Source organism: Schistocerca serialis, chromosome 4 (genome assembly GCF_023864345.2).
Source record: "Schistocerca serialis cubense isolate TAMUIC-IGC-003099 chromosome 4, iqSchSeri2.2, whole genome shotgun sequence".
Classification (NCBI taxonomy): Eukaryota; Metazoa; Arthropoda; class Insecta; order Orthoptera; family Acrididae; genus Schistocerca; species Schistocerca serialis.
This window is the reverse complement of record NC_064641.1, coordinates 504917720-504930998: the sequence shown is the minus strand read 5'-3', so window position 1 is coordinate 504930998 and position 13279 is coordinate 504917720.

Below are 13279 nucleotides of genomic sequence, written 5' to 3'. Positions count from 1 at the left end.
GGGCACCGGCGCCGTCTGCGCCTGCGCCTCACGCTTTGTATGCAGATGAGCGGCGTCAGGCGCGCCGTGTGATTGACTGGAGGTGACGGATGGGCTCGAAACTCATTAACCCGGACCATTTGGAGCAATTGGAGGCGGCCGCTTAAGGGTCAATGAAGCTGTACCCGCAGACAAACCATCAGTCTTGTGGAGGCAGGATCCGGAGCGGTAATTACGGCACCCACGCGTCCCAGCATAATGCGCTCTCTGACGTCGACTCTGCGACGGCAACTGACGGGCGAGGCGGGCAGCGCCTGGACACATCGCCCAACGCCGAACGAGTGTAGGGGGTAAAATGTTGTGCTAAAATAAATTTTGTACAACAAAGTGGGGTCACCAAAACCAGACCCAGTATACAAAGTAATTCATCTCGCTGTTATTAACGAGAACGAGAAATAACAAAAACAAACACACTGTCATATAAAAAAATACACACCGTTAGGTGGTACGTGTTTGAAAACCTCGAAAAAAAAAAAAGACAACCCAAGAAAATTCTAGTCCCACGTAAACCGCCAATCGGATCTAAGGTTTCTATTCAGTCACTCTTTGACCTATGTGGTGTGACAGCAGAAGATAGCAAAGGGAAGTCGAAGTTTTGTATTTAGCGTTTAAGAAATCGTTCAGGAAGGAGAATCGTACCAGCATCCTGTTGTTTGGCCATCGTACGCACTCCCGTATGGAGAACTTAGTAATAATCATCCCTGACGTAAAGAATAGATAAAAAATAAGTTACCAGGTAGAGATGGAATTCAAATTCCGTTTTACGAAGAGTATTCTATGGCACTGACCATTTACTTAGCTTGCATTTATCGCGAATTCTCGCCCACTGCAAAGTCCCATAAGACTTGAAAAAAGAGCAGGTGACTCTTGTGTATAAGATAGGATAAAAGTAGGGCCCCCCCCCCCAAAAAAAAAATTACAGACCGATGTCCTTAACTTCAGTTTGCTGTAGATTTCATGTTGTCGGTTAAAATACACTGAAGAGCCAAAGAAACTAGTACACCTGCCTAATATCGTGTAGGGTCCCTGTGAGCACGTAGAAGACCGCAACACGACGTGGCATGGAGTCGACTAGTGTCTGAAGTAGTGCTGCAGGGAACTGAGAACAGGAGGGCTGTCCATAAATCCGTGAGAGTACGAGGAGGTGGAGATCTCTCCTGAACATCCCAGGTATGCTCAATAATGTTCACGTCTGGTATCTTGGGTGGCGAGCCGAAATCTTTAAACTCAAAAAAGTATTCCTGAAGCCCCTCTGTAGCAATTCTGGACGTGTGGGGTGTCAAATTGTCCTGCTGGAATTGCCGAAGTTCGTCTGAATACACAACGGACATGAGCTGACGCAGGTGATCGGACAGGATGCTTACCTATGTGTCACCTGTCAGAGTCGCATCTAGACGTATCAGCGGCCTCATATCACTCCAACTGCACACACCTCAGACCACTGCAGAGCCTCCACCAGCTTCAACAGCCCCTGCTGATATGCAGAGTCAATGGATTCTGTAACATCCACGTGATAAATTTTTGGCTACCGTGTGACGAGAGGAAATTTATGCCTCTAACAGTTATAAACATTATCTATTCGACGCATGAAAAAACAGTGAAAACTTATAAATATTAATTATTTATATAATATTCTATGATGTAATTGGACATATCGATGTCTACATCTACATCTACATTGATACTCCGAAAGCCACCCAACGGTGTGTGGCGGAGGGCACTTTACGTGCCACTGTCATTACCTCCCTTTCCTGTTCCAGTCGCGTATGGTTCGCGGGAAGAACGACTGTCTGAAAGCCTCCGTGCGCGCTCTAATCTCTCTAATTTTACATTCGTGATCTCCTCGGGAGGTATAAGTAGGGGGAAGCAATATATTCGATACCTCATCCAGAAACGCACCCTCTCGAAACCTGGCGAGCAAGCTACACCGCGATGCAGAGCGCCTCTCTTGCAGAGTCTGCCACTTGAGTTTATTAAACATCTCCGTAACGCTATCACGGTTACCAAATAACCCTGTGACGAAACGCGCCGCTCTTCTTTGGATCTTCTCTATCTCCTCCGTCAGACCGATCTGGTACGGATCCCACACTGATGAGCAATACTCAAGTATAGGTCGAACGAGTGTTTTGTAAGCCACCTCCTTTGTTGATGCACTACATTTTCTAAGCACTCTCCCAATGAATCTCAACCTGGTACCCGCCTTACCAACAATTAATTTTATATGATCATTCCACTTCAAATCGTTCCGCACGCATACTCCCAGATATTTTACAGAAGTAACTGCTACCAGTGTTTGTTCCGCTATCATATAATCATACAATAAAGGATCCTTCTTTCTATGTATTCGCAATACATTACATTTGTCTATGTTAAGGGTCAGTTGCCACTCCCTGCACCAAGTGCCTATCCGCTGCAGATCTTCCTGCATTTCGCTACAATTTTCTAATGCTGCAACTTCTCTGTATACTACAGCATCATCCGCGAAAAGCCGCATGGAACTTCCGACACTATCTACTAGGTCATTTATATATATATTGTGAAAAGCAATGGTCCCATAACACTCCCCTGTGGCACGCCAGAGGTTACTTTAACGTCTGTAGACGTCTCTCCATTGATAACAACATGCTGTGTTCTGTTTGCTAAAAACTCTTCAATCCAGCCACATAGCTGGTCTGATATTCCGTAGGCTCTTACTCTGTTTATCAGGCGACAGTGCGGAACTGTATCGAACGCCTTCCGGAAGTCAAGAAAAATAGCATCTACCTGGGAGCCTGTATCTAATATTTTCTGGGTCTCATGATCAAATAAGGCGAGTTGGGTCTCACACGATCGCTGTTTCCGGAATCCATGTTGATTCCCACATAGTAGTTTCTGGGTTTCCAGAAATGACATGATACGCGAGCAAAAAACATGTTCTAAAATTCTACAAGAGATCGACGTAAGAGATATAGGTCTATAGTTTTGCGCATCTGCTCGACGACCCTTCTTGAAGACTCGGACTATCTGTGCTCTTTCCAATCATTTGGAACCCTCCGTTCCTCTAGAGACTTGCGGTACACGGCTGTTAGAAGGGGGGCAAGTTCTTTCGCGTACTCTGTGTAGAATCGAATTGGTATCCCGTCAGGTCCAGTGGACTTTCCTCTATTGAGTGATTCCAGTTGCTTTTCTATTCCTTGGACACTTATTTCGATGTCAGCCATTTTTTCGTTTGTGCGAGGATTTAGAGAAGGAACTGCAGTGCGGTCTTCCTCTGTGAAACAGCTTTGGAAAAAGGTGTTTAGTATTTCAGCTTTACGCGTGTCATCCTCTGTTTCAATGCCATCATCATCCCGTAGTGTCTGGATATGCTGTTTCGAGCCACTTACTGATTTAACGTAAGACCAGAACTTCCTAGGATTTTCTGTCAAGTCGGTACATCGAATTTCACTTTCGAATACAATGAACGCTTCACGCATAGCCCTCCTTACGCTAACTTTGACATCGTGTAGCTTCTGTTTGTCTGTGTATCATACAAAGACAATGATAATTGTAAATTCCTTTTACGATCTGCGTTTGTCTTCCTTTGTTTTTACCTTTTGTTGGTTGGCTTTTGTAAGTTGCGGACGCATATCAAACTGAGGTCTGTTAAGAAATTGTAATTATTTGTTAATTATTACTTGAAAATAGAGTTCATTATTATTATAAATATGAGTGAATAATTATTTGTAACTTTAATTCCTCTCTCAGTAAGCATTATCTGTGTTAATTATATCTTTCCGCTGCAAGGAGCGCAGCCATTGATGATAGCGATTTGTATCGCGTTTTTGTCTGTGTTTTCCTTAGAAAGAACTCAAATGTTTGCTTGATGAAGTCTAAATAGCGCACAATATGAAAGTAGAATTTCTGTAAAGTTTAATAAGCATTTAAAATACGTATTTGCTCTAACAATAGAAAGTCTCTATCAATTGTCTGCCGCCATCTTAACAATTATCTCAGCGGCAAATTCAAATTACGCAACTCTGCAGACATAAATGCCGAACGTAATACAAATGTGTAAAAATAAATGTGCTCCGGTGGTTGCGAACTCATTTTAATGAAAATAATTCGAATCAGATTGGTTCTTTAAAAACAGTGCTCATAGCACGATCGTTATAACAAAACTTTTCTAGCTGATGTATGGAGCCGAAATTAATTACGCACGAGTTGCGAAGAATATTGTTTCAGGTAACATACGTCAGTGTTATGCGCGGCTGATATTCGGTGGTTTTAATGATCATTTTGCTGAAGATAACTGTTTCCATCATAATCCATAGTTGTATAGAATCTGTTGTATGAACTGTGATTTAGTAACACTTACACAACTTACAGACAACACTTTGACACGACGTTAACTTGGAGTTCTTTAGCAACTTGATGAAATCTTTAGCCGGGAGAAAAATTATTTAGTAATTACTCAACGTAATAAAATAAGAGTATCATTTCCGTTTACAAATTAGTTAAATACCAAACCACTGAATAACACAGCGAACGCCACAATTCCATACCCGTACACGTCCACCCGCTCGATACATTTTGAAACGAAACTCGTCCGACGAGGCAACATGTTTTCAGCCTTCAACAGTCCAATGTCAGTGTTGACGGGCCAAGGCGAGACGAAGTCATGAAGAGTACGAGAGTGGGCCTTAGGCCCCATAAGAGCATATCGATGATGTTCTGTTGAATGGTTCGCACCATGACACTTATTAATGGTCCAGTATTGAAATATGCAGTAATTTGCGGAAGGGTTCCACTTCTGTCACGTTGAATGATTCCCTTTAGTTGTCGTTGGTCCAGTTCTTGCAGGATCTTTTTCCGGCCGCAGCGACTGCTGAGATTTGATGTTTTACCGGATTTCTGATATTCACGGTACACTCGTGAAATGCGTACAGGAAAATCCCCACTATATAGCCACCTCGCAGAGGCTGTGTCCCATCGCCCGTGCGCCGACTTAAATCTTGATAACCTGCTAATGTAGCAGCAGTTACCGATCTAACAAATGCACCAGACACTTGTTGTCTTATACAGTCGTTGCCGACCGCTGCGCCGTATTGCGCTTGCTTACATATCTCTGTATCTGAATACATATGCCTATATCAGTTTCTTTCGCACTTCAGTGCATTTTGAAGTTCTTTGAGGTGTAAAAGCTTCTGCCTACTAATCAGCACGGGTTTAGAAAACATCGCTAGCGCGAAACTTAGTTTGCCGTTCTCTTACACAATATCCTGCGAACTTTGGACGAATAAAAACAGACACGATGTCTCACTGCAGACTGTTAACAAAGATACACGCATGCGGAGTAATTTCCCCGACTTGTTCGTGGCTCGAAGCATTCTTGAGTGACAGAACTCAGTATGTTTTCTTCAAAGGCGAGTGTTCATCACAGACAAGGATATCGCCATCAGTGCTCCAGGGTGTTGTGGTACGACAGCTGTTATCCTCTATGCACATAGATGATCTGGCGGACAGCGTGAGCTGCAGTCTGTGGCCGACTGCTGATTACGCTGTGGAGTACAGGGAAGAGTTGTCGTTGAGTGTAGGATGATCCACGACGACTTATACAAAATTTCTACTTGGTGTGATGAATAACAGCTAGCTCTAAATGCAAAAGAAGAAGACGTAGTAAATTATGCAGATGAGTAGGAAAAACCATTTCATAATTTTGGAACACTGCATTAGCAGTGTGCTGCTTGACAAAGTGATGACTATTAAATACGTAGACGTAACGTTGCAAATCGATATGAATTAGAACGAGCATGTTACGATTGTAGAAGGGAAGGCAAATGGTCGGCTTCAGTTCATTGGGGAATTTTAGGAAAGTGACGTTCGTGAATAAAAGAGATCGCATATAGGACACTAGTGCAACCCATTCCTGAGTACTCTCCAGCGTTTGGGATCTGCAGGATAACATTACTGTAATCAGTAACTGGAAGTATAAGTGTTTGTACAAGTCCCTTTTTCAAGTGGAGAGGAATGACGTTTTACTGTTCTGTCTCGGCACAATTCTCTATAAACTGTTGTTGCCTCTCAGGAAGGTATTCCATACTTTTTAGATCTCTTTTCTTCTCTGAATACAATTCTTTCGCACCAGTCACCTCAGTGACAGCGATGCCGTTGAAATCTTCACTTCGCCTACCATCGCTCTTATCATTTCTCAGCCCTGTATTTCACCAAATGTGCTTTTCATCTGAATTATCCCTGGTTTGGTGACTTCAGTCCATGTGGCAGGTCTGATATTAACGTTAGTTGTGTTAGTGATCGTATAAGCTGCTTGCTGAAAGCCCATAAAATAACTACTTTTCAATGGAACAGCTCTAAATGATTGCTTATTGCTAGCTCGTGGTGTGGTGTTCGAACAAAATGTTTCGTCACTTTGGCCCACCCTTTCTTTTAGAGTTACCGGTTTTTTTGTTATCTCCCTTTCTTAAAATAATCGTCTTGGTTTCACTATTCACTGCACTGTCAATGAAGACACGCAGGAGATAGGATATAAAACGGCAAGCAGAAATGTGTAACCTTCATGTCCAGTGTAGCCAAATCGTGTAACATATTCTGTACTACCCCATTTAAGATGAACAAATCATAAGAGTGGCCTTGACCTCTCATGCCATCTAATGGCTTTCGTAGCATCTACATCAGCCATTATTGAAGGTAGCCCTTTAAGCACGTAAAAGCCTTGTTCGCATACCACTCAATGAAATAGAAAACAAAATTTTTGCAAAACTGGAGCTTAGCCGCTTTACCATGATAAACCTTCGAATGGCTTTCCTTACTGTTGCCAGCATGCGTTTTATATCTTCTGTTATTTGATGTCCAAGTAGAAAAATCTCATTTACTACGAAAACAGTCTCATTTCCTAACGAAATTCTCTCAGCATCGCCTAATTTAATTCTACTGCTTTCCGTTAAATTTGTTTTAGTTCTGTTGGCTTTCATCTTGTAACCTCATTTCAACACATTATCATTCCGTTCAACTTCAATATCGAGTCATTTATTGTCTCTCAGGAAATGCAGTTGGAAGGTATCTGTTGAGTCAGCCACCCCTCATTTCGATTACGTATCTTCGTATATTAATTACGGGAGAGATATATGATACATTCTACGTCTGCTCGCTGGTCGATTTCGATATCCCTCTGCTACATGGGAAGTATTTAAGTTTCACTGGCGATCTTTGCAGTGAGTGTTTCAGCCAGTCAGTGCCTAGGGCGTGGTGATGGCACATGAGTGCCTTGTATTTGAAGTTGAACTCGTAACTTGGCAGTTGTAAAGAGTCATTTGTGTGGAAGCAGTTGTCCTGAAGTAGTCAGCTTGTTGTTGTTAGATGTGCACGATCTTAAGTGGGCTTGGCACATGTTTTAGTGCTTGTTATATGAGTTAATTGGTGCTGAGCAGTTTTGCGCGTGAACTTCATATTATTGTGAACTAGCATGAGCATGAAGTGCTGAGCCGGAAGAGACTGGCTGGATGTTGTTTGTATTAGACATGCTGTAGTCTGATTATTGTTGCCACTCATTTGAAGAGAAGGAGTGCATTATTTTGGTATCGGCATTGACAGTGGCTGCAATATTAGTTTTGAGAGAGCAAGCTATATTTTTTAATTGATTTTGACAAGCACCTGTTTCTTTTCTGTACACTTTAATGCTTTCCTTTTCTTATTGCTTGGCGAATAGCTAGTGGCAGTGTGACTGATTTGGTTTTCTGACGAACCACCTAGCTGAGTGACGATTAGTCTGCGCTCAGTATTCAGCATTGGTTAGGTTCGCGTCCAGTATTTAATCCGCTGTCGGAAATCGGTTGATCACTGTTTCCATTCGCCGAACAGATGGCAAATACTTCTGTATTTTTCTTAATATTGCCGATTCTGAATTCGATACAAATGCAATTGTATCCGGCGTAGCAGATGCTACATGTATTAATTTATGAATTTGATTTTTGTAGTAATTATTATAATAAACCAGGCATTTATTTGAATAAGAAGAAGATGCGCCTGCTGTGTTCTTATCTTATTTTTCAGGTGGTATGGCATTGTCAGACCTTGTATGAGTAATTGCATCTGTAGTTTAATTTCCTACTGTCGTGTCTAAGGATAGGAACTAGCCGTTAGTAGCCTACAGAGGTTGTTTATTAATCGGGCCACATCAGAGCATCACTAAAATACTGATACACTGTACTATTATGCGGTAAACGTAATGGTGTCTGTCCAACCGTGGTCAGATTTAGGTCAGATGCTCATCATCGATACAGATATCTCAAAAGACGCCATACACAATGTCATCGGTAAACGTTTTAGTTGCTTTTCATGCGACTTTGATTCCGTCTGCAAATTTAGTCTTCGTTTCCTTTACTAATTGTTCGATGTACAAATAGAATAACGTTGCAGATAGACAGTAACCTTGTTGTTCTGCTTTACACAGCGTGTTTAAAAATGAATGATCTGATTCCTGACGGTAATAATTACGAAACAAGGAATATATCGGCAAGAAACTGTGTGTTGTTTGAATGGACGTGGCCTGGAGCTTCAGAAAATCGCCGTCAATGCACCTTCTCAGTTCACAGTCAGCCGGAAGTAAGATGGTGTCCGCTCAGCACAAGGCGTTTTGTATGCTGTAGTTTGCAAAGACGGAGTCAGTGACTTTGGTCCAGTGTGTTTTTAGGCGGCACTTTGGTATGGACCGCCTGCATCCAAAAACATTCGTCGTTGATATCGTCAGTGTGAAGAGACAGGATGCTTGTGAGAAGGTAAGAGTCCAGGTCAACCTCGAACTTCTGATGTGGTGGAAAGAATTCGGTAAACATTTCAGCGGGCGACGTTAACGAAATTGACTTTTTTCGTGACTTCAGGAGGGCTTTAATGACTTCATATTCCAACAGGACGGAGCTGCACCACACAGGCACAACACCGTACGTCGGTCTCTCAGTGAAACTCTGCCTCAAAGCTGGACAGATGTACGTAAATAAATATTACAACTGTGGGCATATAAGTATTATGTAAATATTATAGGATAAATTGGAAGCACAGTAAATGATTTCTGATGGATTTACATAAATAAATGTTACAACAGTGGAACTTTCATTGATTGTTTTTAGATATAGCTAGTTTTTGAAGGTATTGTATGACAAAGCAAGCTGTTTTATACAATTCACTGTTTCATGATGGGTTAGTGTCTACATCTTATTGTGAAAAGGGGTAGTGTTTACTTTAAATTGGAAAGCAGGTAAACAAAATTTTGAAGAAAGTCTATATTGGCTAATTCGGTCTGTTCACTGGGAAAATATTGTGGTATTTGCTTTTATGTACATATATTCCATCTCTTCAAGCAAATTCATACAGCTACCTTTCTCAGCATGTTGCAAGACTCATACACGATCTTCGGTGCTCTTTGTTCTGTGATTGTTAGTAGTTGTGATAATGGGAAAACCGAGCGAGGTGGTGCAGTGGTTAGACACTGGACTCGCATTCGGGAGGACGACGGTTCAATCCCGCGTCCGGCCATCCTGATTTAGGTTTTCCGTGATTTCCCTAAATCGCTCCAGGCAAATGCCGGGATGGTTCCTTTCAAAGGGCACGGCCGACTTCCTTCCCAGTCCTTCCCTAATCCGATGAGACCGATGACCTCGCTGTCTGGTCTCCTTCCCCAAAAACCAACCAACCATGGAAAACGTGGATTTTAAAATGTTGTTCAAACGCATGGCGTCTACATGTTCTTTTAATGGAGTCTCAATGCTTCTTCCAGTCTGTTCTATACAGGGTGGTCCATTGATAGTGACCGGGCCAAATATCTCACGAAATAAGCATCAAGCGAAAAAACTACAAAGAACGAAACTCGTCTAGCTTGAAGGGGGAAATCAGATGGCGCTATGGATGGCCCGCTAGATGGCGCTGCCATAGGTCAAACGGATATCAACTGCGTTTTTTTAAAAATAGGAACCCCCATTTTTATTACATATTCGTGTAGTACGCAAAGAAATATGAATGTTTTAGTTGGACCACTTTTTTCGCTTTGTGAAAGATGGCGCTGTAATAGTCACAAACGTATAAGTACGTGGTATCACGTAACATTCCGTCAGTGCGGACGGTTATTTGCTTCGTGATACATTACCCGTATTAAAATGGACGGTTTACCAATTGCGGAAAAGGTCGATATAGTGTTGATAAATGGATATTGTGATCAAAATGCCCAACGGGCGTATGCTATGTATGCTGCTCGGTATCCTGGACGACATCATCCAAGTGTCCGGACCTTTCGCCGGATAGTTACGTTATTTAAGGAAACAGGAAGTGTTCAGCCACATGTGAAACGTCAACCACGACCTGCAAAAAATGATGATGCCCAAGTAGGTGTTTTAGCTGCTGTCGCGACTAATCCGCACATCAGTAGCAGACAAATTTCGCGAGAATCGGGATTCTCAAAAACGTCGGTGTTGAGAATGCTACATCAACATCGATTGCACCCGTACCATATTTCTATGCACCAGGAATTGCATGGTGACGACTTTGAACGTCGTGTACAGTTCTGCCACTGAAATGGCTTGGCTCTGAGCACAATGGGACTTAACATCTGAGGTCATCAGTCCCCTAGAACTTAGAACTACTTAAACCTAACTAACCTAAGGACATCACACACATCCATGCCCGAGGCAGGATTCGAACCTGCGACCGTAGCGGTCATGCGGTTCCAGACTGAAGCGCCTAAAACCGCACGGCCACACCGGGCGGCTCTGCCACTGAGCACAAGAGAAATTACGAGACGATGACAGATGTTTTGCATGCGTTCTATTTAGCGACGAAGCGTCATTCACCAACAACGGTAACGCAAACCGCCATAATATGCACTATTGGGCAACGGAAAATCCACGATGGCTGCGGCAAGTGGAACATCATCGACCATTGCGGGTTAATGTATGGTGCGGCATTATGGGAGGAAGGATAATTGGGCCCCATTTTATCGATGGCAATTCAATGGTACAATGTATGCTGATTTCCTACGTAATGTTCTACCGATGTTACTACAAGATGTTTCACTGCATGACAGGATGGCGATTTACTTCCAACATGTTGGATAACCGGCACATAGCTCGCGTGCGGTTGAAGCGGTATTGAATAGCATATTTCATCTCAGGTGGATTGGTCGTCGAAGCACCATACCATGGCCCGCACGTTCACCAGTTCTGGCGTCTCCGGATTTCATTCTGTGGGGAAAGTTGATGGATATTTGCTATCGTGATCCACCGACAACGCCTGACAACATGCGTCAGCGCATTGTCAATGCATGTGCGAACATTACAGAAGGCAAACTACTCGCTGTTGAGAGGAATGTCGTTACACGTATTGCTAAACGCATTGATGTTGACGGACATCATTTTGAGCATTTATTGCACTAATGTGGTATTTACAGGTAAGCACGCTGTAACAGCATACGTTCTCAGAAATGAAAAAGTCACAAAGGTACATGTATCACACTGGAACAACAGAAATAAATTGTTCAAACGTATCTACGTTCTGTATTTTAATTTAAAAAAACATACCTGTTACCAACTGTTCGTCTAAAATTGTGAGCCATATGTTTGTGACTATTATAAGCAATCTGTCACAAAGCGAATAAAGTTGTCCAACTAAAACATTCATATTTCTTTACGTACTACACGAATATGTAATAAAAATGGGGGTTCCTATTTTAAAAAAACGCAGCTGATATCCGTTTGACCTATGGCAGCGCCATCTAGCGGGCTCACCATAGCGCCATCTGGTTTCCCCCTTCAGCTAGACAAGTTTCGTTCTTTGTAGTTTTTTCGTTTGACGCTTATTTCGTGAGATATTTGACCCGGTCACGATCAGTGGACCATCCTGTATAGTAGGAGGAGCCACTTTAGCAGGTGAATTTTAATGATAAGGGGGGGGGGGGGGGCCGTTATTCTTCATGTTGTGAACTGCTGTCCGATGGAGTTTAGTTTTTTGTGTGAAAGCTTATCTTAGTGTTTACGTTTTTAAATAGATTGCTTATTTTATAGGATATGCTCCCTAAGAGAGGTGGTGCAACATGTTTTCTGCTGTTTTCTTCTATGTCTTGTATCAGCTACATGGTTGTCTGTTGTGCGTCTTTGTTGTCTGATAGTTTTCGTACTTTTTGTGATAGTTTGATATCACGGGAGGGCTGTATCTATTGTTTAAGGCTATGGTTTTAATGGTATTGATTTCTTTTTTTTTTTTTTCGACCGTTTCAAGTGGAATTTTATGTAGGCCATTCAGTGTGGACCTAAAAAATGCTATCTCATGCTGGTTTGCATGACAAGATGAACTTTTGATACATACATCAATGGACGTTCGTTTTCTATAAATCTCAAAATGCTGTTTATGGTTTGTGTTGGTGATTTTTACCCGTAAGAAATTGATGGTGTTGTTGGTCTCATGTTCAACAGTGAATTTAATGTTATCGTGCATAGTGCTCAGATTTGTTGAAATATTTATTTATGTACAGCCATCCCAAGTCATTTACTGTGCTTCCAATGTACACCATAAAATTTATATAATATGTCCACAGTTGTAATATCTATTTGTGTTTATCTGACCCTTATCATTTACTTTGGTTCCAACGTATATCATAATATTTACGTAATATCACTGCAGTAACACTTTATAACAAACCGGTTGCTTGATTTGTTTATATTAATTTTAATCAGTTCTCTTTTAATGTAAATGGTAAGTAATATAACATTAGTAAACTGTAAATCCCTACTGCCACGTACATGTATGTAACGAAATATGTATATGAATGGAAGTCTTTGGATTGTTATTGATGTAATATCGCGATCTTTGTATAGATGCTTCTAAGGTGAATATTTTTAGTAAGTGAGTGGTGCCTTAGAGTACGTGCATTCATATGCATAAAGAAATGCGTATTTTTCGTTGCTGCAATGTCACAAGCGGTCCCCACTCGTTGGGAATGACGCGAATTTTTCACCGTAAGTAACCGAAACATCTTGCCCTTAATAATTTGTTTACATCACTTTACATCGTTGTGAGCACAATTACAGTTAGAAAAACATTGTCCCACATCTTGTTTCGGTTGTAGGTCACCACCATTACAAGGAAATTTCATCAGCTGGGAAAACAAAAAAGCGAAAACTAGTGTAAAATGAATCATAAAATGAACTATCCGTCTGAAAACGATCCTGTCGGTTCGAAACCGGTAACGGAGCTGATTAAGTAAATAAATGGCACTGTAAAA